The sequence below is a fragment of the Pteronotus mesoamericanus genome, unplaced genomic scaffold (assembly GCF_021234165.1).
Source record: "Pteronotus mesoamericanus isolate MK-2021 breed Mesoamerican mustached bat unplaced genomic scaffold, CSHL_Meso_final contig_90, whole genome shotgun sequence".
Taxonomy (NCBI): domain Eukaryota; kingdom Metazoa; phylum Chordata; class Mammalia; order Chiroptera; family Mormoopidae; genus Pteronotus; species Pteronotus mesoamericanus.
In genome coordinates, this window is record NW_026555277.1 from 25826025 (window position 1) to 25853504 (window position 27480).

A 27480-nucleotide genomic window follows, 5' to 3' on the forward strand; every position below is an offset into this window, starting at 1 on the left:
AACCTCTCTGTCTCTCTTTGTTTTCACATGGTGTTCTCTTTCCTGTATCTCTGTTTTTCAGTTCTTGCGAGAATGCCAGTTGTATCAGATTAAAAGTCACCCTATCAGTATGTCGTCATTTCAGCCAGATCACATATGCAAAGTACTTATTTCCAAATAAGGTCACTTTCACCGGTAGGCAGATTAGGTCTTCAGCGTACCTCTGGGGGGTTGGTGGGGTTAGAGCAGGACACACCAAAATGTGTCACTTTGGCATAGTGATTATTTCTGTTAGTGGCAACGTTGGCTCTTGGTTCTTGACTTTGGGCAGGAAAAGTTTCACTGAACAAGTCTAGGTCATTTTGAGAGCATGTTTATTAGACCTGGGGACAATGAAACAAAGGAAGTGCTCAAGATTAGAAGAGGCAAGATCATAGCGACAGGAGTGAGCTTAGGGGGAGCTGCCTTGGCCCTTTGGAAAGTCACAGAGGCAGAAGTGAGCCAGCTGGGTTCCGTGGACTCAGGAAACAATTTATAGAGGCAAAAGAAAAGGGCCCTTGGACACAGGTTCAGGGGGTTAGACTGGGACAAGTTGCTGTACTGGTTATAAGTCTCCTGGGAAACTTTACAGCTTAAGAGAAAGGCAAACATATGCACCTGAAGAAAGAAGGCGGGGAAAGGCTTAGGCGTGCTCCAGAGACAGAGTACATGTGCACTGGGTCCTTTATCTTAAGGGTTTTTAGCTGTTTTCTAAAAGTAGGCACTTTAGGAGTGTTCTCAGGGAGGGAGGATCTAAATAGAACATTCATCAGCCTCCAGATGTGTCCTTTCATGGCCATGGTCTCCACTGATTGGTCAGTGCTAAGGTTGGAGGTCATTAGTCATTGCATCTGGTCCTGATGTCAGCCATGGCATCGCTTCACCTAGTTTTGCTGTTTTTCTGGGCCTGGAACACAACACAGCTGATACCTAAATGTTATCTCAAGTTTGACCAAAACTCTGTCTCTGTAGTCAACAAACCTGAGGCTTGAGGCTTTGTTCCTAAGATTATTTGATGCTGATCAGAACCTCATTGCCTTAATGCCTAAGGGAGAAGTCCTACAAGGGATAAGGAGGCAGGTGAGTCGTGGTGCTGGATGAGGCCATTTGAATCAGCTGTCTTTCTCAGTTTCCCTATTCCACTTGCCAAAGAATTTTCCTAGCTTCTTACTATCCTGCCTCACTTTGAATTAAAGTTACTTAAGAAAGTGCTGAGAGGAAGGAAGGAAGGAAGGAAGGAAGGAAGGAAGGAAGGAAGGAAGGAAGGAAGGGAGGAAGGGAGGAAGGAAGGAAGGAAAGAAGGAAGATTTTGATCTTCCTTTGTCATCCTGAAAGCAGGAATAAATCTTCATGTGAAAATTACCTTCCTTGTATCAAGAGGTAAGGAGACATCTTATCGGCAGAGATAGGGAATTTAATGCTTAGAACGTTCTATTAAAAAATCTCACACTTGTTTATTAATTTACTACCCCAAGCCCAAACTTCTTTGTCTTGTGAAGTCTTCAAAAATTTATTGTTTCTTTGTCTAAAAGGTATAAAATCTGCCTGCTTTGATCACTTCTTGGGGTTTCAGAATTCTGAGCTCTTATACATATGTACAAAATTAAGCTTTTTCTCTTGTTCATCCCTTTTTACGATTTAATTAGACCAGCCAAATAAACTGGAATGAAAGAAAGGAAAAGTTTTTCTCTCACACAAGAGATGCGCAATTCAACCCACAACACATTTATTTCACTTGATTTATGCTGTGATTTAAATATATCCCCTTTCACCAAGTGAATCTGTTTCTACAGAAGGCAGAAAAAGGAGGAATCAATGTGAAAAGAAGGGTTAAAATTTGTTTCTTTAAAGAACTTGATTTTATTGTTGTGCTGGAGGCCAGGGTCACATGCATTTGCATTCACTCTAGGCAAAGAGTTCCAGAGGGATTACTGCCTCTGAAAAGCTTGGCTCTCTTTACTGTATGAATAAAATGTTGAGCAAAGCCTTCCTAGTCATATTTCCAAGCAAAGCAACTCAATATATTGCCATTCTGGAGATGAGAATGCTTCAAACAAGATTACCTCTGTATTGAATTCAGGTTGCAATTGGAGGTGATTTATCCTTTCAAATGGCCAGTGTATTTGCAAGACCCTCTAGAATAACTGACTTTCTATTGCACATTTGCTATTTTCGTTTGTTTGTTTTTTATTTTATGGTAAGCAAAGACTTTAATGAGCAGAGCTGGAGCAAAGATACTTTTAGTCTGCATTGAAAAGATAGTCTTAAGGAGACTCAAGACTCATTTTTTTAATTTGTTTAGATTTTTTTTTTGTTTGCTTTTTTGCTTGTGATGCACAGATTGTAGAGTCTCTGACTGTGAACCCTGGCTTTATTATTTTAGGGGCAAATTATTTACAGCCAATATCTTTGGGGTATAAACTTGAGGGATGAGCAATGTAGGAGTTGTTTGCTAGGTGGTGCTTTGGATAAATTATTAGTTACAACACACAGTGGAGCAGATTCTGAGGGACTCTCCTGTAGGTTCAGCACAGGTCTCCACCCTGCCACACCTTGTCACACTGGTCTGATTTCTGAGCTGACATTTGTGAAGGTGGTGGACGATCTGTCTCCTGATCAAATTGTGTTCTTGGTATTTCTGTGCAGACTTCCCTTCCTTACCTCTACTTTTGACAGAGCATTTCTGAGAGAAAATGATACTACATCCAAAGAAATGTCAGCAAAATAGGCAATTAATATGAGTTGTCAGCACATCTCGGGGTCAGAAGATTGGAGGGAATTCTTCAAGTATTATTAGAATTCCATCTCTAATGCTATGCACAATAGAGGGCAAATGAGCTCTTTAAAATGGACAGTACTGGGATGAATTCAGAAATAACCCTTGTATCCAAACACACGCAATTATCATTGTCTGGTATTTACTTTTTTTCAATACATACTTTATTATTACTTTTGATTACAATGTCCCATGTACGAGGTGCAAATGGCAACAAAGCAGACTTCAGGCCCCCACAAAGCTCACAGTTTAACACATGGAATATGACAGACACATTAGTGGCCCTAAAGAAGAGAGAGCCCTAACTGAGATGGCTTCAGTATTTCCTCAGCTGGACTGACTTTGTTTATTTTTATTTATGTATTTTTGGACAAAACTTTAGATACGTTTCTTTGCCCCTGACCTCTCTCTCACCCTGCCCCTTACAAAATCCAGAAGGCTTAAACACAAAGGTCTTCCCTCTCTCCTTTATTAGAACATTTATTTTAGAAGATTTGTAATTAATATGTTTTTTACCCCTTTTAGAAGTAAATCTTTTTAAAAGTCTCTTCCTGGTTTTATAACCCATGACTGTCTCAAGGACTTGGGAGCCATCCCTTTGAAATATAATTATCAGAAATGATAATGCCCCAGTTTTTCAGTTTCTGTGGGAGGATAAGAACCTAACTTTCCTGCTTCAGTTTGCAAAGTCCCTCCTGTCATGAAGATAAAAGTTTATTTTTCTTTTGGGAAGACCAGTTGACAAACACAGATAGCCTAATCTGTCCCCCTCACTCCATTCTTAAAAATCATTTCCATCTTTGACAGTAGAGTTTCATTCAGATTGTATTCAGGTTTATTTCTCCTTTTGCAATAGCCTTCAATTATGTTTTCCTCCCTGTTTAACTTTGCCCATTGAAATTTCTGCTTTAATAACACTAAGGTTATTAAACACATGCCCTGGAATGTTCAATGTTAGAAGAATGTACCTTTTATTGGGGGGAAATCATAAAAAGTTTCAAAACATTGAAGGAACTCAAGACAAATCTTTGAATTTTAATAAGTGGTGTTTTCATAAGGAAAAGTAGGGGAAGAATAAGAAGCAACACAATAAGCAGATGTTAAAAAAAATCCATGAATTGGTCAAAAATTAACTCAATACATGATTTGTACCATATATATATATATGGTACCATATATATATATATATATATATATGGTACCATATACCACATATATACGTAAACATATATATGTAAAAGCTAAGTTTTAAGTTTCTAGCATTGTCAGTGGGTGGGTGCATGATGGAGGCTGGGGCTACCAGAATTAGAATCATATAATGGAGAACCCTGAATACAACAACCAACGATGAGTGCAATTTTGGGGCTCCCAAGAACATCCTCACTTCTGACACCCACTGCCAGTTCAGGGGTCCCCAAGACCATCCTCAGGTTTGGTAATTTGTAAAAAGAACTCACAGAACTCACTGAATGCTGTTATTTTGTGTTTACAGTTTACCATGATAAAAAGATAGAGTAAAATGAGTAAAAGGAAGAACATAAAGCCAGTCCCTAGAGAGTTCCAAACTTGGATTTTCCAATTGTCCCTCTGAGGTGAGTTGTGCAGATGGTGCTGAGTTCTCCTTGCAGCAATGTGAGCCAATACGCATGGAGTACTGCCAACCAGAGTTTACCCAATTCTTGGTATTTGTAGTGTTTATTGGGGCTTGGTCACATAGATATTTTTGATTGCACACAAGACTGTCCTTATCCTTCCGCCCCTACTGATGTTGACCTAATAAACATGGTTCAACGTCCACCCTCTACTCACCCCCCACTGCCCACCCTCCACCTCACACACCCAAAGGCCACCACAAATCATATTGTTAGTATAGACTATTTGGTACAGCCCAAGGCCCTCAGTAAACAAAGACCCTCTTATCAGGCAGAGCATACCAAGGTTTTAGAGATTACCTTTTAGGATCTAAGACAAATGGCCAAATATTTCTGTGGGAGAGGTTAATCCTTTACTGCACTAAGGACCTTGAGTGCAATGGCAAGCCTTTGTATTTGCTGGGAAAAGTACTGGGGCAGCCACTGAATAAATGTTTTTTTCTTCAGTGATAATATTGATATGGGAGAAAAAGAATGCATTTAATTTGCTGTGTTTTCTATTATGTACTTTATTTTCCCTTCGGTTACTCCTAATTTAATTGTTCCTTTCTTATCTCTATTTCCTTTTTGTCAATACTGCATCTCCTCAGTAACCTTGAACTCTTTGTGGTGACCAAATAATTTATGCAAAACAGAGACCAACCTTTGTCTTCCTCACAGAATCTTAAAATCTTAGAAAACACTTTTATCTTGTTTTTTTTTTCTCTTTTTCCTTGACCAATATGACAGGGAGAGGGAATGTAGCCTTTCAAATGCAGCTCAAAGACTACATTTTTCCATTTATATTATGTCAATGTGTAATGGGGTATAGAGCACAGGCCGCCTGAAAATAGGAGAAAACCCGGACAGCCCTTGATTGGGGGAAAGGAGAAGAGGAAGATACAACATTTAAGATACTTTGAATAACAATGGAAAGATAATAGCCGTGCCTTTTTTGAAGGGGAAAAGATTACTGCCCAGGGAAAAAGGCGTACTGACCCTAAGAGCATTCAAGGACTGACGACAAAGCTGGGGAGAATTTATACAATGACTGCCCTAGAGGCAGGGGGCAGATGTCCACCTCAGAAGTCACTCTTGCCATGACTAAAGATGGCAGCTGAAACAGGGTAAAAGATACAGGCGACCTGGCAAGAATGGCGGACGCTAACACATCATAGGAGAGGCCAGATATGAGGTCACATAGGAAGTTCTGGGCAGAACATTTAAAGTAGGGGACAGCTGAGAGAGAAGGAAGAAGAAGCCATGTGGTCTAGAAAGGTTTAGGAGGAAGTCAGACACGAGGTCTGTAAGAAAGAGAGTCCACCATGAAGAGGAGCCATGTGATCTGTAGTGAGAGAGGAGCTACTTCTGGTCTCTAAAGGATGTACAGAGAAGCCACACTCTTGGGACATGTTCCTCCCTGGACTCCACTATGATCCAATGTAACACAGCACATATTTTCCTGAACCACCTCATGGAGGCTGAGAACAGTGCACCCCAGATCCTGAAAGACAGAGATGCCACAAGAGGATGGCGACTCAGACCCACAAGTGCACATTCCAGAAAGGATGGAGATCTGTTTGCATGGCTGGCTTAAGAACAGATAAGGATATGGGGAACTTATGGGCATGGCTTTGGCTTATAGCCTCTTGGGAAGTAAGGGGAGTGCTGGGTCTCATGGGAGAGGAGGACTCTGAGGAGGAGTGCTTTCAATCCCCCACCCCTGAGCTTGGAACCTGTTAATAAAAACCTGTTTCCTTCAACACTAATCGTTGGGTCACGTGTCAAGGCACCACATGGCCTAACCCCAGTTTGCTTGATTACAAACATAAGAAATATCCAAACCTGTAAGAATTTTTATGAGTTTATTTGAGCCAAACTGATGACAATTGCTGGGAAGCAAAACCTCAACGGACTGAGAAAATGCTCCAGAAAATGGCAGTTGTGTCCCTTATTTTATACATTACAATCAAAGGAAGAGGCATAAAGGGGTTACATGAAATACAATGGTGATAGATGAGCGAGGCCCATGAAAACAAAGGGGCGGGTAATCTTTAGGACTGGATAAAAAGGTAAAATGACAGACATATACTTCTTATACTTAAGTGGGTACAGGATAGTTAAGAGTCACCAATTAACATGATAACAATAACAGTGGGGGGGTTTGTGGTCTCTGCTCTGGTGTGGTGTTTGTGTCCCAGGGGTTTGAAGAAAAAGGAAGTTACCTGACTTCCCAAAGGGTGTTATCATAGATGCAAAAAGACAATAGACAAGCTTAATGAGGGAATCATTGATTTTTTGTCTCACAAGAGTCTAGCCTAGGGCAATGACTGCCCACCATGACCTGCTTTTAGTTAACAGACTTTAATTTCAGACCATCCTTAAAGTGGTTACTTTAAGTCTCTGAGTTTGTAAGGCTGTCACATCCACCTCCCCTGAACATGTCAGGTTTTGTATGCGGCCACTTTTCATCCACAATTGGTTGATTCCTTTTGTAATGACAGATATTTCTCTCCCTTAAAGATTCCTGATATCTGAAGAGATAAAGACATCCTTCTCTTCATTTTACTAATATTTTATCAAGGAAATTGTCCAATATATGGAGCTTTGATATATGACAGTTAGTCAACATAAGATAATCTTTTAATTAGAATGTTACCAGACTACAGGGGTCCATTTGTCTGCACACATCAAAGCCTAATCAAACACAAAGAGGAGTTTGCTGCTGAGAAAGGGTGTGCTCATTGGGGAAATGGAGCCAAGCCCAGAGTTACAGGTAAAGTAGTGCTCAGCCTGGCTTCCTGGTGGCTTCCAGGGCAAGGGTGATAGAAGGGAAAAATCATTAATCATGGTGGCTAAAAGAATTGGGGTAGCTGGGCTCTGTTGATTGTTTGGGGACAGAGTAGGGATAGTTGATTATTGCATCTGGCTCTGATGACAGCCATGGTGTCACTCCGGTTTCACAAGGATGTGGTCAGTGGGATCCTTCTGCTTTTCTGAGTCTGGAACTAAAACACAGCTGAGGCCCAGATGTTATCTCTAATTTGACTGATACTCTCTGAGGTCAACAGGCTCCCAGGGTTTTCCCTAAAATTACCAAAACCTCACTGTCCTGAGGGCTTAATGATTAAAGGAGTGAATATTTAGTGGACAGGGTGGTAGGTGAGTCAAGGTGCTAGATATGACCGGTTTGAATCGAAAGGAAAGAAACGAGATCAGGTCATATTAAAGACATGGAATTTTTATGCAGTTATAAGAGTTCTTTTGAATTTTAACCTCCAGCTATTTTGCTTTGAATCAGAGGTATCCACTACACCAAATATCACAGACAACAGAGAAGATGATTACCAAAGGAAGTTCCTATATCCTACATAGCAAAAAAAAAAAAAAAAAAAGGAAGACGATAAACAACAATCAACTATATCCTATCACTCATGGAGCACAGAAGATATTCTAAGATAAACAGTAATGTAGAATATCACTGGGAATGTTCAATAATGAAAAAGGAAATCAAGCAAACAACAAAGGGTCTAGAATAACAGATGCCCTTCAATAAGGCAGGCTGAAATAAACTCTGCACTGCTAAGCCTTATCCCATTGGGGGACCCCTTTTTGAGGTCTTCTACTAGTTTATCTTCCTTCCTCTTAAAGTTATAAATCTCATGCAATGTGGCGTTATGAATGCTGCTTATTAATCATTTCTCCCTTATCACTTTCCAGCCACTGGACATGATTACATTTTTTGGACTCCTTTGTTTCAATGGGGCAAGTGATAGTCCTGGCCAATGAGTAATAAGTAAAAGTAACATATGCTACTTCCAGTTCGAGACTTTCATTGCTTGTGCAAAACTCCCCTAAAGCTTTCTTTCCTTCTTGTGATAACTTTTGACTTCCACACAGTGATTCCTCCATCAGCATGAAATGCAATGACAATGAACAGAGTGAGTGTCCAACCAACCAGAAATTGATAGAAATTATAAATGAGGTGTACATTGTTGTTTTAAGCCAATGATACTTAGTGTTTTTATAGTAGCATAATCTAGTCAATCAATACACACGGATGAGAAAGGATAAGTGAAGTGAAACTAGCAATCATTAAAATAAAATTCACTCTTCTCCCTAAACTTTAACCTTAAGAATAGTAATATAGAGCTGGACCCTGTCTGTATTACAGATTTAGACCTCTGAAAATAGTTATTCAGATTGTGTTGACTGTACTTTATAATTTAACAAAATGTGAATCTCACTGCATTCAAGTGGACCCAAGCAATAACCAAGACTCTAAAATTATATCATTCTGTACATTGTTAAAAACTATTGAAAGATATGGAGATATAGTCAATACATCTAGTGGAAGTATTTCAACATCCAGGACAGAGGGTTATTTCAAGTGAATAAAGGTATTATTGGATTTTTACATTTTTCGGAGAATGGGTGTGAATAAGTTCCTAGCAATGTCCATCTTCCATCGACACTGCTCCTGAATGCTGGCTTTGGACCTTATTTTACAATTTTTTTTTCACTTATTTCCTTGAATGGTAATTTTTAAAAACACTTTAAACTAATCTGATATTTGACTTATTTATTTATACCTTTAATCTGTTACTGGTAAGGAATGCAGATGGCAGAAAACTAACTTGGCAAGGAGCCATTCTTATACTTATTCAGCAGCTGGCCTTGAAGGGGGGATTCTCCCCTGGAGAGACAACCCTGAAAGCCGAGGTACAAACCTGGTGAGGGAGACTACGAGAAGAGTGATAATATGACCAGTAAGGGTACACCTTTTACACCTTTTTAAATTCCAGAAATGTTTAGGGCATCATTGCCGCTTTGTGCAAGAAAAAGTCTGTATGCACAAAGTGATGTGTAGTTAGATTCAAGGGCTTTACTACAAATCAATCAAACTCCTGTGCTGTTTGACCTCAGATAATGGGAGTCCCATATTAACCTCTGTAGTCATCTAATAAAATATTTGAATAGCAATATGTATTTTTTGCTGTCAAATTTAGCAGGCATCTTGTACCGCAGTTATTCTATTTGTAGATGCCAAGGAGAAAATCTGCATATGCCTTGTTGCTAACGCAAGTCTCTTTTAAGGTTCCCAGGGTTTCGATATCATGACCCAAATCGGGCATTTAATGAGTAATAGTGGCAAACTATAGATATAGCAGGTGATCTTTGGAATATGCTGCATGATTAAGGACAGGATTCCTGGGATTGGTGCAAAAGGTTGCCATTAAGTGACTGTACAATGGTCCAGAGATGAGACCATGTGAATACCATCATGTCTATTTACAACATTATCTAGAAACCCATCTTGTAGAGCTGAAAGGGTTGTTGGAAGTACATGAGCAAGATGATCATAGAATAATCATTAGAGGGAGCTTTCCCGTCGGAGGTAGAGGTCCTGATGTCAGTGCTGTCATTTTCTAATACAAAGGCATGAAGCCAGTTCATTCATTTAACAAATACATATTAAGCTCCTGTTACGTGTGGTTCTTTTTTAACTAGGCACTGGAAGTACTTTGTGAAACCAAACACGCAAATAAGCAAGAAGCATGGTCCCTGTTATCAATAAGATTAATAATACAGGGGAGACAACATCAATCAAAGGATCTACACTAGACAGTCTCAACTGCGATGAACATTACCGAGGGGAGTGTATCACGGGAAGAGCTGACCTAGTTAGACTTTTTTCCATAAAATGGGATGACACTGATACCTGTCTCCTAGGATTACTGTAACATTACAAGAGATATTATGTATGAAGAGCTGACATAAAATAAGGGCAGCACACATTCCCTGCTTCTTTCTGCTTTCTCTGATCTTCTAAATGCAATTAAATTCAGGGCATTAATTCCCAGATAATTTTTCTACTTACTTCTGTATTCTAAAGCATTATGAACAGTTTTTATAGTCAGAAATGTTAATGGTCTGGTTTGATCCACATACCACATTCTTTACTGGTCCCAGTCCTGGCACTTGTATTGTCCCCCCTTGTTCTGTCCCCAAAGATGTATCTTTTTCAAAAGGCTACCACTTGGCAAACTCATTTTCCCATCCACCCGTACAACAGCATTGAGATCTTGCCTGAAAACATATGTATATTTAAAAAAAAAAAAAAACTTTAAATAAAAATTGTCACAAATCCATTTTATAAATGCGGTATCTTAAGACAGAAACTTTATAATAAAGTTTAGAAAGAGGAACATTGCAACTTTGTGGAAGATAGAAGAAAGGAAATTACGGAAAGTGAACTGAAACTCGGTGGTAGAAAAAGAATTCTTGGTTAGACCTCATCTAGTTCTCTTTGAAGTGAATGAATTATGAAACACAAGCAAATGAAAAACTGTAGTAACTCACTTTTTAAGAATTCATAGGTGTTTCTTGGGAAGGGTTCCACACTTTTTAAAAAATGTGCTTTTTAAAAGAGATCTCCTTTACACGTTTAATTTCAGAACAGCACAGGGCACATATCATGTTGGTCTGAGAGTCACAGTATGAAAGGCAGCTAAGGTGCTGATGGGGCGGGGGGAGCAGAGTTTGGGAAACACAGTGCCAGGGGGCGTTCTTTGGTCTGCAAGAACTGAGGATTAAATCATGCACTTTGTCATTGACCCTGCCTGTTTAGGAACTGTGCTGTGCCTTGCGGCTTCTGTTTTCAATGATCCATGTCACGTGAGGGCATATGCCTTTTGAAAGTAGTTGACAGGTGAGGAGGAGGCTACGCTGAGTCTCTATACGCACCACCTCCTGCCCCATGGGTGGTGGTTACCAAGGGTACAGGAACTGGACCTGCAACCTAGATGTCATCCATATCCATACCTTTCTCCAGCTAACTGAACTGAACTGAGCCTGAAGTCGGAGGCCTAAGGAAAAATATTTCAACCTTCTGGTCAAGGAGGCCCTTCGAAAATAAATAAGCCTCAAGGAAATGTCTCTGCTTGTCAGTGGGGAAACGCAGTAACTAAGCCATACGAGCAGCACTCATTTTCTACAGCAGTGTTTTCGAAGTGTGGTATGCCTCAGGGAAAAGATGTGAACCGAAGAGTGGGAAAGACAGAGCCTTTTCATGATGATGCGGTTTAAAGCGCTTAGGCTCCTGAGGGAATCTCACTGTTGGCATGTAGGAAAAACTCGGGGAACAAGCGATGACACATTTAAGTCTTACTTGCTTCCATCTCCACATTACTCTCTGTCCTTCGCCCTAGGAAAGGGTTTTCTAGGATGAGAGAAAAATGAGATTCAGGAAACAAAGTGAGACAGAAGTAGGGGTGAATTCCAGAAGAAGGGGCTCTGTGCCCAACCTCTGGGCCGAGCCCCAGGAGCTGGTGAACCAACAGAAACATCTGTGGGAGTGAAAGTAGAGAGTCTTGTGCCCTGCGGGGAGAACACAGTTAGCTGGGGAGAACGCGGGGGTGTGCTGTCTGGCAAGGATTCAACAACAGCGGTAAAACTAACTGGAAGTCTTCTTTTCATTGTCACCATGTGTAGAGTCTTCTAAACAATGTCAGTAATAAAGTGCTTCTCCCAGATAAAGATACTGTCTTAGTCTAAGTTCTGAATAATTATTGCAGTTAATGTTCAATTTTAATACCACATATAAGCTTACAGTTAGAATGAACTCATTGTTCACGCTGTTGTACTCCACACAGAAGTTACCCAGAGAACTCCCCATTGTTACATTAGCCTCTGCAGTGGATGAGTGGTGGTTCCTCATACTGTGATTCTTAGAACCTGTGTGAGATACAAAGTCTCTGAGGATGCTGTTAAGTTTCTTGAGATGAAATCATCCTGGATTATTGAGGAAAGGGGCCCCGCCTCCAATGGCAGATACTCTTATACAAAACATACATTGGAGAGACACATAGAAAAGAGGAGAGGACATTTGAAGCCAGAGGCGGAGACCGGAGTCACGCAGCCAGTAGCCCGGGAGTGCTGGTGGCTGCCAGAAGCTGGCCCCCATGGGAAAATCTCCCCTCGGGTCTGCGGAGGGAGGGTGGCCTTGTCGACGTCTTGATTTTGGATTTTTCTATTTGATACAAAGCACCAAGTAATTTGATACAGCAAAGCAGGAAACTAATAGAGCCCCCAACCCACATGATCAACTCTAAGCAAATTCATTTCTAGAGTGACTTTCTGAAGGTTCAGTCACTCCAGCCCCCTCCTTCAGCAGGCAATGGCTCCATACACTGCATTTAAGCACAATATTCGAGATAAATGATAATAACACAGTGATTATAAAGATGGAAAATAGAACTTGAATTATTCTACTTCTGTCATAATGTGTGACTAATGAAATTTTTATTTGTGCTTAAATTTTAAAAGAGTTAAATAGAGCGTGAACTGTGAAATATATTTTTGTTGGTTGTGTATATATTATAGTTCATGCATGAAATATTTTATTGAATTGAAATAATATCTTTAGCAAAATTTTTCATCTTCTTTTTGTAATTATTATTAGATCATAATAGTTTTATCACAGCAATACAGCATTATTAATTTAAAATTTCTTCCAAAGGTTAGTACAATTAGAAAGTATGAATTCAGTATTTTTTTATATTGTTATATTTATTATTTATTTTTTACTGGCATGACTATACATATAAAGTTTAGTAATAGGCCATTTTCACTGTCCGTATTCCTTTTCTGACCATTATTATTATTATTCATATATAATATTCATGATGAGTCCTGACAATAATTTTGATGCATAAAGGAGTAGTTCACACACCAGGTCTCTGGGCCACAACCATGCTGTGTAGGTAGGTAGGTCCACTGCTGGCCTGTTGTATGGTTAGAGCCCAGAGGTAGGTCAGGACCCTACGGTAAAAATGCTAATTTCTCTCTTTGGCAGATGAGGTTGTATTGTCATGGAGAATCTCTAGTCCCAGCATGTTTTGGAATCAGAAGAAGGATTACTATATGCCCCATAAGGGAAATAATGTAGGTAAGAAAGTCACAAGATGTATAAATGGCTCAATAGTGACTTTCCTGAATCAGCCTCAAGACAACATAAGCCAATGCTGGCCGTAGTGGCTGCTGTCCAGAACAACTCTTTCCTGTTCACCACTGACACCTTCATAAACCTTCTCAAATTCCATGGAGAAGAGAGTTGGACGGGGCACCCAGCTGACTGAGAATATATTTCTATCTCCTTTGCATAATGAACGCTAGAAATAGAAATTTAGTTAAATTGAAAAAAAAAAATAGTTACTTTTTTTCCTTACCCTGGACTGCAGTTCCTATCTGTAATATATGTTTTCCAGAGAGTAAGCTAAGATTTACGATATGTGACATGTCTAAGGCCTCACAAGTAATTAAAGAGAGAACTGACATTCTAATCCAGGTCTCTATCATCCCATCAACCTTACTCTCTTTACCAAGTTAGGTTATTGTTCCAGGAGCTACTGAGACTTCTGATCTGTTGAGAAGGATAAGCTGGGTGTGACAAAGTTGGCCCCCTAAGTTTTTAGAATGATTTCCTCCTAAACTTTTGGTTATTTTTTCCCTTGGTTTACTTTGCAGGAGCAGGATGGCTGGGTAGCAAGCAGGATTCACACACATGCTTCATAATCACAGTTTAATCTCTCATCTCCAGTGACCTTGGGGAACTTCCTCTATTTCTCACTATCTTTTATCCTTAGCTCTACTATGAGGAGAGAAGTAACTCTCAGAGAAATTCAGAGATTTTAAGTTGTAAATATAAAGCATTTTAAACTGGAACTATTTCATATGATCTTTATGAAGACATAACATTCCAAAATAGTTGAAAATGCCACCATCATTCCTCATACAGCCTCTCATAACTAGTATTTGAAAAGGTGTCTAATAAATGAGGTCTACTGTCTTTATTTATCCATTGATTTATTGTTATTTTTGTTGATGATGTTGAATGTCCGGGCCTGCCCAGTGGATATAGAAAAAGTTTCAAACTAGACAGGGCATTAGTTCCTTTAACATTTTCTTTTTGTTATAACTTGCTGATCCTCTCAGCATGAAATTGATTGAAAAATTCACATCACTTAATTCTTTTCATAATCACCGAGAACAAAACTTGCGAAAAAGGATTTTTTTTTCTTTACTGGATAATGAGCCAAGAGAGGCGTGGAGGGTGGGATGGGATAGAGCTGGCTATTCAAATGCACACTTCTCCCTTTTTATGAAATGCCCAGATAAGCAATATTCCCTGCCGAGCTTCACAGATCAGAATTCTGGAAGTCTAGTGAGCTGGTGGGCAGAATATAAGGGGAAGACAGTTGTGAAAAAAAGGGAAAATAAACAAAACAAAAATAAGTCATTTTAGCTGTTTCTGGAAAGAGCTAGTGGGAAGGGAGTAACGAGTGTATGTGAGGAAAGGCTAAGCATTAAAATGCAGTCCTTTAAGATATTTCTGCAGGAAACTATAGGAGAAAGGAAGATGCAAACAGGTATCTCTCATAGAATCCTCATATCTCCAGAGATAGTTTCCAAGAAGAAGAAAAAACCTGTGGTTTTAGACATACAGACTTGGGGCTGAATCTCTTCTAGTTAATGTAAGTATGCCTTACATTAGCTAGCTTACATTAGCTAGCTTACATTGGCTAGCTCCCTCTCTGAGTCTGTTGTCGGGCATGTTATTTCTTCACTTTTTGATAATTTAAGGGTTAACTTTCCTACATGTACTATTTTATGCCTTTGATCACAATAATAAATCTGTTTGGAATTCATGTTCCTATGCTTATCTGTTCTGCTTGTTGTGTTCACTGAGGGTCATGGTGACATTTTAAATCTCTGCTCAGTGTCCTCACGACTCCGTTTTTGCTGTAAACTGAAATTAGTTACATGATGACTTTCAACGTGGGGAGCTAATGGATTTTTTTAATTGTTTACTTAGAGCATGTATCTAGAGGGGACAGTCCTTCCCTTAGACCTTGACAAGAGGGGCCTGAGCATTGCATCCTGCTCTTTAATGGGTCTGTTCTGACTCTCCTCTGCTCATACCCTTTCCTACTAGGCAATAATTACCTGAGGCCCCAGAAATTACCCGTTTAGCTCATGTCTTCTAATAGATTACGCTGTGGATACCAGAAGGCAAGAACTCCTCTCTTTGTTGACCCTAACAATAAACACTGACTTTGTACTTGTGCACCTAATTTGTACTTGAGCATTCAAGGCCGAATCTGTCCTCGAGGGTAGACTTTGCTGGTAATATGCTGACCTCTAGGCCTCAACGAAGGTCTCTGGGGAAGGGGCATGTGGGTAGAACCAAATGTCATGGGAAAAGGTATAAAAAAAGATTGCTGGGCTAGGCCATATCTCCTGTGCAGCCAATTCTTGGCACAGAACTCTGAAGGGTCTGAAACTTTAAATTTAAATCCAACCTTCTGGGCCGTTAAAAAGGTCAGGATTAAAACATTTTTTGTAACTGTGAGCTTGATTTATATCTCTTAACTATTTAGACATATGGCAAACAACTCTCCATTTGTACTCTTGCCAAAGTTAGGAATGTGCCTAGACTCATCCATCTCTACCATCTTCCTTTTAGTGACAACTGTTGGAAGCTGCATTATACAGCATGGGTGTTAATTTCCAAATCACTCTGATATCCTTTTTGGAGGGCATTACCTCATTTCAAAGAGGTTCTTCTCCTGTGTTTGGGTCCCATGTGTTTACTTTGGGCCTTTATCTTTAGATTGGCTTTTATGTTTGCCAAGAAACATTTAGCAACACTGTGAAAGATAATCAATGAAACATCATGGGCTATTCCTGTAAAAATTTTGCAGCCAGCCAGGTGGCACTGGAATAAAGAAGTGTCACTGAGTGAAAGAAGCTGCACAGCATCCAGAGATCTCTGCATCTCCACATAACCTTCCTAAAGGTCAAGATAATATAATATCCCGGAAGTTCTTTAACAGAATTGTTCATGCGTTCCCCCAGTATCCATCTAGCCTTGTGATTTTTATGAAACACTCACGCAGTAAATGTTGATGAAATTTAATTTAATTCCTGTAATAAGGAGAAGTTACCTAAGGAAACATTGTATTATTCTCACTACTGTATTCTGCCTGGAAAATATGAGTCAGATGTTAAACATGTTGAATATTCTCCGCATAAAGCTTCATTTATGATCATTAATGCCAGAGGATGATAATCTTACTAAATACTGAAGAATGTAATTTTAAAAACACGTGCTAACATTTGGATTTATCACGCCTTACTGTTAAACCCCTCGCTCCTTGTTCTTTCCTGCTGTCTCCAATTAGAGCATTTCTGTTATCCCTTAGGATTTTTGACACATTATCTAGGCAAATTTTAAATACCATTCTCTGTTCATTTAAAAGTAAATTCACTTTAGAAAGAGAAATTCAAGATAGGGCATATTTTCTATGTATTCTTTTAGTAGGTTTATTATTTTAAAGCATTTATACAAATGTGCTTCAAAGTATTATTTCTTATCATGTTGCATTTCCTAAAATGGAGAATTATTTTTAAATTTTCTTTTTCATCACCCTATTTAAGATTATCACTCTCTCACAAATTGAAAGTCCATTAAATTTTGTATATCTATGCAGTGTTCACTTCCTATCTTGACACTGCTCTCAATGCAAAAATGTAATCCTTAACCTTTGACTGCTGATGTGCTTTGTAGAGATCCTTTTGGGTTGCAAAAGCGTGTCTGCCAACAAAATGTCAGAAAAGAGAGGAAAAGTTGCTCTGAGGGTGGTAGACTTTCTCTAGGAAGTGTGCATCATGACGATGCGCAATTACTCATTTTTACATGCAGAAATTGCCCTAATAGTCACAACATCCCTATTTTATATAAGATAGATATATACTTTGACAAAAAAAAAAAAGAAAATAGAGAGGTAAGATGATTTTCTCAAGGTAACACAGCTTGTGAGAGAATTGGAGTTAAAAATCCCAGAAATACCTATTTCTGAAACTTGGGCCTTTCTAATTTGCACAAACTCTCAGTTCTCTGCTTATATATCTTTATCAGTCTCCAAATCTAAGTTAGATCTACACTCTCACCTAGTATTTATTATTTGTACCACTAAAATCATATCTAGAGTTCTCTTTCCAGTTACCTATTATACACTTATTATTACACTTTGATAGTTGTCACAGGGTTACTTTGTCAACTTTGTATTTGAGTTAATGTACATAATTTTTGTACTTGTACATCTAATTTGTACTTGAGTTAAAATAGATGCTCAGGAATGTGAGTGAAAAGTAAAAAAAAAAAAAAATGCCCTGGCTGGTGTGGCTTGGTGGATTGAGCACTGGGCTGTGAAGCAAAGGGTCATTGGTTCAATTCCCAGTCAGGGCACATGCCTGTGTTGCAGGCCAGGTCCCCAGTAGGGAGGATACAAGAAGCAACCACACATTAATGTTTCTCTCCCTCTCTCCCTCCCTTCCTGGCTCTCCAAAAATGAATATAGAAAATCTTTTTTAAAAAAATGAAAAAAATTATCTTGTAGAAAACCCTGGGATAATTGAAGTATAATGACTTATTTATATATAATAGCTGCAAACAAATGGGTTAATTGCTGAAATAAAGTCATATTTATGGGAGGTCACTTCATGGATAATGGTTGTATACTTTATACATATATAATATCAGTTATAGTACTGCTAAATGTTAAAATTATAGTGCAGAGTTTTTTTTAATGAATACATATAGATTTTAAAATATGAAAATAAATTCCGACCTATGATTATCAGTTAATGTTTCTTATTCTATACATTTGAGGCATGGAAAATATATGCAATAAATACGTGAATAACTATGTCCTTTATTCATTTGTTTTGCAAGTACATCTGCTCAGAAAATCTCTCCTGTGACATGTTAAGAAGTACAAAAGAATTAAAGTTCTGTCCATCACAACAGCCTCATAATTCATCTTCATGACTACAGATATTGACTCCTGTAATTTATTCTCCATGTGATTTCCAGAGTATTCTTTTAAATCCCATGTCTGATGACGTTTCTCCCATGTTAAAACCCTTCGCTGGCTTTAAATTGTATGTACAACACAAAGTCTTTAATTTGGCCCTCAATGATCTTCATCATATAACTTCTTTCTATCTCTTCAACTTTGTTCGTTTCTCCCCTTGTCATGCTACATCCTCCATCTTAGTTGATAAACTATTTATAATTTGTAGTCACCAGGGTCTCTCTTGCCTGTGGCTATTTCCCCTGAGTCTGGGTACAAGAGAGTACTAGTTGTCCAACAACATCTATTCCACAGTAAGAACAGAAATGTATTCATTGCTGCTTAGCTAGATTGTATTTCCCACGGTCTTTGTAACAAGGTGAAGCCACATGGCCTAGCTTTTGCTGGTGAAAGGTGAGAAGTGGTATGTGTTTCTTCCAGGTGTGCGTCTGAATATATTGTGTATGTCTCTTTCACATTGTCTTCACATCTTCCACTGGTTGGAACCCAGATACCTTGTAACCAACTGACAATGGTGTGAGACAACAGCTGTGCCTTAGAAAGTTGAGAAGCAAAGATGTGAAAGAATCTCAAGTCCATAATTGGCAATGAAAAGAAGAGCTGTGTTGCGGGCCTAGGCATTCACATTTGGACAGTGTGGAAGAGAGGAAAAGTTACCTTGTTTTTTAAGTTATTGCACTTTTGGGCCTCTTGGTTAGAACATAGCAGACTTTGCTCAAAGAAGAAACAATCTTCCTTTTACTTGTTCTGTGCTTTGCTTAGTAAATTCTTCCTTTTCTTTTGTATCTAAGTTTAGATCTTTTGCTTGATTGACCTCTCACCCCAAGTCCAGGGACCTCAATTGTATGCTTTTAATGATATCTTGTTAATAAAAAGTATTGATTTCCTGGACATATACTATATATAAAGGGCCATTTAAAACAGATATTTGCATAATATTTAACATTGTAAACTTATTAAATAGGTATGAATATAATTTCCTTTTTATAAATGAGAAAAGAGTTACAAAAAGGTTAAGTAGGTCTATATTTTTCAAAAGATACCTGCAGCAAGATTTCTTATCTTATGCGTTTTCTTATAATGTGACTTGAGTGTTTCTGAGAGGTGGGGTCTGTATTTCCTGTCCCTGAATCTGGTTGGCTTTGTAACTACAGAAGAAAAGATCCTCTCTGACTTCTGAGGCTAGATCAGGATCAGTATCAAAAACCCTCACTGGTTCTCCTGGGAGGTTCACTTTTGAAACTCTCAGGAGCCACAAAAGATCTGAGGCTGCCATGCTGGGAGAAAACCTAGGCAACAGGGTTGGGTCAGTGCATTTTGGCCAACAGCTAGCCAGATTCTCAGCCAGCCTCTACTGCTAGAGATGTGAACAAAGTCGCCTCTTGGAACTCCAGCCTTAAGCAATACTCACCTTGAGCTTCTGAGTCTTCTTAGATGAAACCCCAAGTATATGTAGTAAAAATAAGTTATTATTAAGGACTTTCTAGATTCATGACCACAGAATCTGTGAGTGTAATAATATGGTTATTTTAAGCTGTTAAGTTTTTGTGTAACTGGAACATTTCCCAAAGTAAAAAAATCTAGTAAATAGATTATCTCATTCTTTGTGCTTAGTTTCCTATATAGAAACTGCTAGTGTATTTGTTTATACCCCCAGCCAATTTATAAACTACATTAGAGCAAACATTTTTTTTCTTACTCATACAAGACGGCAAGGATTTTCACCTGTTTTGTTCATTTCTATACCTCATAATATAGCAGAGTGGCTGATACATACATAGTAGGCACTCAGAAATGTTTGTTTGATGAACAATGACAGAGTCTATGATTGGAAGTACTGAGAGCTCTGACTTTGTCTTATAGAAGTCCACAGGCACCTAGTATAAGCTAATGTTTATAAGTGTCTGCCAGTTACTCAACACTGTGCTTTACAAATATTAGTATTTAATCCTTATGTCTTCACACTGGACATGTTATTAAAAGACCCATCTTACAGGGGAGGAAACGGAGACTTCAGATTAATAAATGGCATACTTAAGGCTCTTAGTTATAAAGGGAAAGAATTTAGATCTGAACTCTGATTCCAGCATATGCTGAATACTCTTCATATGCCTCTCTCTTCTCTCTACCCTTCTCCATTCTGCGTTATCAGTGGGAAGGCTGTGTTCTATGGATTGTATTAACTAGGCTCTCTTTCCACCTGGCTCCTGAAGCCAAAAGAAGGTACGACCAGGAGATGAAAGGGTAGAAGAAGAGAGAAGTTTGTGGTAGTCCCTTACCTATCTGTGTCTGCCAGGCTGGGGGTTGTCAATGAGTGTATTTCTCTTATTGACAGCTACAACTTCTGGAGGAAAGCCTTCTCCTTAGTTGATTTCTCTCCAAGTTCCATTAACAAATCTCCTTCTTGACCTGAGGCTTAGGAATGGTAGTAGATTTCTGCTGTTTATAGCATCTGATCTCTCTCAATCTTTTAAATATATTTGTAAACATGACTTCATTAAGTTCTCTTTACCCATTCCTTTGCATGTGCCCACTGCAGATCTTCCCTAACATATGTGGGAAGGAGCAGGGGAAATGGAGACACACATATCATATATGTCAATATATGAGCTACATGCCATATATCATGTATCAAGTATTTATGAGATTTAACTCATTTTACCAAACTGCTTAAAGGACGTTCCACTCTTCTACCTTGACAAATGTTTTATTACAGATGACCTGAAAGACCAGGTTCAAATGACTGGACTTCTTAGAGTTCCATGCTGGAACGTGGAGGCATGTTGGCTTGTCTTCCTTTTCTCTTCCCTGTGGACATCACCCTGCACTTTGAGGGGACTCATACACACATGTATGCCCCAGCTCATATACTTAAGACCCATTGGCAGACACACAGCCATCTCTTGGCCACCTGCTGAGCTAGTGGTTTTGCATACTGGTGATGTAGTTTGCCTTTGGCAATATGAATTTTCTGAAGGGGCCCTAACAGAACTTCCAAGTAGGTACAGACCATTTGGGCAGGAAACACTAAGAGTACCAGGTACCTGAAGCATGGTCTAGAAAAAGATACAGGACTCCTGAAGGACCCAACTCCTTAGAATACAGACCTTTTGTCCTATAGGGAAAAATGTGGCTGGAAGGGAAGTAGAACAGAGTCCTCTAAAATATGGGATTCCCATGGCAGTCTGTGGCAGAATAGCTTATCTCTTTCCTTTCAGGACCCTGGGTAATTTATTACCTCTTACTAAACAGGGTTCTGAGCTCAAGAATGTAATAAATATTTATTAATGTATGCAATGATTGATGTGATAGCCAGATATTCTGGGAAGAAATCTTAGTTTACATCAAGATTTAAAAATTCTTGGTATAGACCAGTGATTTTCAACTGGTGTGCCTGAAGAATTTTTAAAACATTCAATACCTGACTATTTAGTTAGGGGCACTGAACTTTTTTCTCTTAGATTGTGAAATTAAAAAAAAAAAAAGACAACAGCAAATACATCAATAGCCATCTGGTATGAATGTCCTGTCCTCAACAATAAATATATAGGTCATATAATAGAGTTGCTTCTTATAAGTCACATTGCATAATAAGGTTGTATCTTACTGGTTAATTCTTGGTAACAGAAATCTTTATATACAAGTATAGGCACCTGTTTTGTTGTTGTTTTACAGTCACTTTAGTGCAAAAAGAGTAGGGGATTCCTGTTTTTTTTTTGTAAAATGATCAACGTTATACCTATTTTTGTCATATCAGCAAAAAAATATAATATATTTTTTGGTATGTCACAGAATTTTAGTAATTAGTTTATGTGTGCCATGAGATAAAAAAGATTGAAAATCTCTGGTATACACAAAGAATTTTTTTTTCTTTGCATTTGGAAGTTTAGTTAATAACTTTCACTATAAATGTCCTAGAAAATGCACCACTTGCTACAAAAGTAATTTTATGCCGGACAGATAATTCCAGTCTATTTCAAATGAGTATGCCTCCCTGTGATAGAAAATATCTGTCAGAAACTTTGCCAGGATTCCAGATGACAAAGAGAGAACACCTATTCAACTGGCTGGAAACTCTCTGATTTCAGAGAAACCCAAACTAAAGCAAAACAAGATTTAAAAACACATATATACAACTATTCCTAAGATATAGAGTTTGAAACACTTGTTTTATACTCATTATTAATAATCCTGACTCTTGGCCAATAAAGCCTTCTCTGTCTAAAGGGTTTGATCTGTGTATCCAGTTAGACTTACGGTTTCTTTCTGGCAGAAATGATGCTACCAGCAGTTGCTCTTAGATTGGCAATCAGTACTTTTGACAACCTGGGAGAGAGGTCCTCTATCAACACCACTTTCAGGTGGAAAGTTCTCACCTATGTAATCACTCTAACTTATGGTAGCTGACCAAATATTAACAGGCTAAGTTGGTCAAAGTGGCAAATAGCTACACTGAGCGTACTTTATAGTTGGGTGTCTCTCCAACCCTCGCCGAAACCTTCCCCCCCCGCCCCCCACAAAACATAGAGGGAGTGGAAAGAGAATAAGCAACCAGCACTTACCTTTGACTGAACACTGTCCAGTGATCAGGTTACAGTTTTCTGGGCAAGTGAATGAGTTAAATGGCCATGCTTTATTGTACGAGTTTTAACTTTAAAAAAAATCAATTATATAAGTTTCTTTTCCTATAGAGAGAGCAGTTTAGTTCCTCATTCTTAGAATAACAGAATCACTAATCTAGGAAAGACAGAGAGATCAAGGCTACCCTATGTGTAGTCTGTAACTATTGGCCCATCGTGGCCTAATTAAAGTTTTATATTTCACAAAAGATTGAGAAAAGGCAGCTAGTCTGTCACCATAAAGAGTTTGAGGAAATAAGCATATACATATGATTCATTTAATTATTTATTCTTCATATCAAAAAAAAATATGGAACATCTATGATGTGTCAGTCATTACATGAGAAATTGGAGCTAAATTGATGAACAAAGCCAGCCATAATTAAGCCCTTAGTGAATTTCAGAGTATAATTGAAGGGATAGATATTAATCACATTTTTTACACAGATACAAAATCTTAATTCTGGAAAGGGGACAAACTTAGGACACACATGAGTAAACTAGATAAACAAAACAAAACAAAAAAAAAAGAAAGCAAGAAAGAGAGAAAGATCATTGCAGACAAGAATAAACAGTACCTCAGAATGTGACCTCACTTGAAAGTAAGGCTTTACAGAGGTAATCCCATTAAAATAAGGTCATTATTGTGGTATCGTATTATATTATGAAAGGGGAAATTTAGACACAGACATAGGCATATACAGAGGTAATGTAATGTGAAGACACAAGGAGAGGACAACCATATGAATGGAACGAAGCATCTAAAGACAAGAAATGCCGAGGGTTATCAGAAAACACCTAAGCTAGAACATCAAGGAAGTATTCTTCCCTAGAGCTATCAGCGAGAGCATGGCCCTACCAACACCAAATATCAGACCTCTATCCTCCAGAATGATGCGCAAAACATTTCTGTAGTTTTAAGCTACCCAGTTTTTGATAATTTGTTATAGCAGCCTTAGGAAATTGATACAGGTGCTATTGCAGAAGAACAGGTCAAAGATGAAGCTAGCTCCAACCAGGATGAAAAACAAAACAAAACAAGGGAGCAGAGAAATAATTTCTAATTTCCATAATTCTGATAGGCAGTGAAAATGACAAGGATGGATGGTAGATGTGATGTGGAGGGTAAGGAAAGAAGGCATCAGTGATGACACCTAGGGTTCTCGCTTGCTCAACCAGGTGCATGCTGGTGCCGTTCACTGACACTGGAAATATTGGAAGGGTACCAGGTTTATAGAGGAAGGTCACCTACCCATATTGAGTTGGTGGTATCTTTATGGAATCCAAGAGGGAGTGGGATATAAAGTCTGAAGCTGAAGTGAAAAGTATGGGCAAGACATAGAAGTTAAAGGACTGTCTCTATAGAATTATATAATGGAGGAAGGAAATGCAGAGAGGCAAAAAGAAAAGAGCTTAGGATTGAGCCCTTGAGGGATAAAAACTACTAATAGTTATGTGCAAAAGTATGTATTTGTCATCCAGACTCAAAGTTTTAAAGAAAAAACTTGACTATATGACACATACTGATATTTCAAAATTCAACAATGTCTTTGGTATGGAATGTAAAATGTGTGGAAGTACAAGTACACTTTCATTTACTGGTGGCCTTTTGGTGACAGAAGAGCCAACACAGCTCCAAGTCCTAGGTTCAGCTGTGAACAGAATATTTTCTTTGGCCACATTAAAACCATGTTCTGTAACTATTTTTTTACTATTATTAACTAAATGTTAAAAGTACTTTAAAATTATATCAAGCATGTATTAGTAAAATAGAGCTTATATTTTAAATAAAGTGAATTGAAATGTTTAAACTCTGTCAATACATCTGTCTTCAGTTGAAGGACAAGATCAATTCAATGGGATTGGAGAGATATATGGAGATATATATGGAGAGAACCAGACAGGTTGTCGGTAGGTAGGTAGGTAGGTAGGTAGGTAGACAGACAAATATACTTAAGCTTAAAAAAGCATTTTTTCCATATATTTTTACATTTGATGTCATCACAAAACCTCTAAAGGTATTAATTTCCCATTTCAAAAGTAAGGAAATTCTAGTTCAAATAAATTAATCATATTACCTAATTCATAGAACTGAAATGTCACTTCCTGAAATTAAGCACATTTCTTTCCTCAGACTACTGACCCTCCCGTCCATCCTAATACCATATACTGTGTCAGGACAAGAAGAGACAAACTTGATGATGGGACCTGTGAGACAATGTGTCAATGTACAAGGTTCTATAAGAAAAGGTAAACGATGTAAGGACCATGGTTTCACAACCCTGACACAGGACACTTACATATGGGGGAAGTAGATCTAAGTAGCATCAAATTTTCTAGAAAAATCTAGGATGAATGCTTACCTATAATAATAATTAAAATATGAAATGTATGTTATATGATATCAAAATACAATGTATTCCAATAAATCACATTACACTGTGCCATGTATATCATGGTATTACAATCCAGTTTTGCAGATCCACTGCTTGTGATATGTTCACCTACTTCCTTCCACTTTTCCTTCCACCCACCCCTAAAATTGCTTCTCCTAAGAACCAGTTTCCCTTTAGTGAGGATTTATGGTTATTGCTCTGAAGTGGTCCAGAGGGGAGCCCTGGAAGCTCATTTTCCCCGACACATCGAATATGTACACACCACAAAATCTGCTACCTAGTGAGTTAAAACCCCATAATTGCAATAGTGAAAGGAAAATTACTCAAGCAGATTTGGTTAGCCACAGTAACAAGACTTATAACCTTTATGAAGGCCTTTGGGCCCTAATTACTCAGCAGCTGCCACCAGGGCTAAAACATACCCTGGTCCACAGTAGTTAATTTGCATCTCCCTTCCCCTTAAGCAGGCTGTCTAGTTTCGTTGTTGTACTTGACCTATTTTTGAAGCCCTCAGCCCCTGTCAGTAACAAAAGTCCCTCTCTTGTTCTCTGACTTGAAGAAGAAAGATTTTGATTAACTTTTAACAAATCCAAGGGCCTTTAAGAAATAAAAGGACTATATAGAATAAGCTCTGGCAACTTTCTGGCTGAGTGGTAGATACACATGTCAACAAGCAGTTCTCACATGGGCCAGGTCTTTAGGGGACTCTAAGAAAGTCACTGCCCCCTATAAGAGGAGCTTCCATTATAACTCAAAGATGATTATCCAAACATTTTGGTTCCAGTCATAGCCATCTGTTAGTTACTTCTTATTGTGGGAATGTCAGAGCTGGGAGTAATTCTCTGCCTTTTGTTGCCACCTTGATTAGGCATCAAAGAATGAAGATTTGAATTGAGCTCTTCTGTAACCATTTCCTTTTATTTTTCTTGTGGTGGGTGCAATGTGATTTGTAGGCTAGATCATTATTCAAATCATTACACAGATGTTTTCTTGAATGATATAAACTCCTGCCCAAGGTTAAAAACATTAACTTCCATTGTCGCTAAAACAATGATCAGTATATTTTGAACCATAGGCAAATATCCATACTTAGGAGACAGACAATAGGAGTACAAGTATAGCACTTTTCTTCCTTCTCAGATGTTTTCTCAATAACACCACTTCCTTTTTTAAATTGACCAGGGAAACTAAGGGGGAAATTTATGAAAACTTGCTTGATGTTTTTGCTTTGTCTGGGGGGAGATTCATCAGTGAGTATTTTTGTGGATGTCTTCACTGATATATATCTGGGTGTGGACATGCACCGATTATATTACTGTTTTTTACATCTATTTATGTGGCCTGGTACAAAATTAAAACATGGCACTTATTGTTAAAAACAATTATTAAGAATTTTATGATGGTGCAGCAGAGCATGAAACTGCACCTCTGTGTGTCTACACTGGACACACGCCCAGAGAGCCAGCCTCGTCTGCTGAGTCCTCAGTACATAGTGGCCAAACAGACTGGATCAGGTCAAACATTGTCCCTTTGGCTCTTTGAGATAAATGATAAAAAGTTAAATAAAAGCAAGATCAGTCATTAGCAATTCAGCTCATTACTAATGTTAAATGGGTGTGTTTGGAGATAGGGAAAAAGTAAAAAAGAAAAAAAAAACTTTTCTAATTTGCAACGAGAATCTTTTTGTTTGGTAACCATAAGCTGAATGCAAGAAGAGGGAAAACAAAGCTGGTGCCGCCTTGTCAGTGGTTTAATTATTTTCCCATCTACACTTGTTTTTGCAGCTTATCAGAACAAAGTACTGTGGGCACCCCAGCTGTCACTGTTATCATTGTGGCTCGGAGTGTTGCAGGCCTGATTCCCATTGTAATGCAATTAATCTTTTGCTTTGCACTAATGGATGAACAAGCATATTTACCACAGCATAAAATCCTAATTATTTTTTGAGCAGATGCATAAAAGGAATGTAAATTAATGGCAAGTGACAATCGTGATAAATGTGTACTATATCTTTAAATGTCAGGGTTCCTGTGGTGTAGACTGAGCCACTGCTTGGATACAAAAGCTGTCTCACTTGCATTACCTATGTGAGAAAGCCCA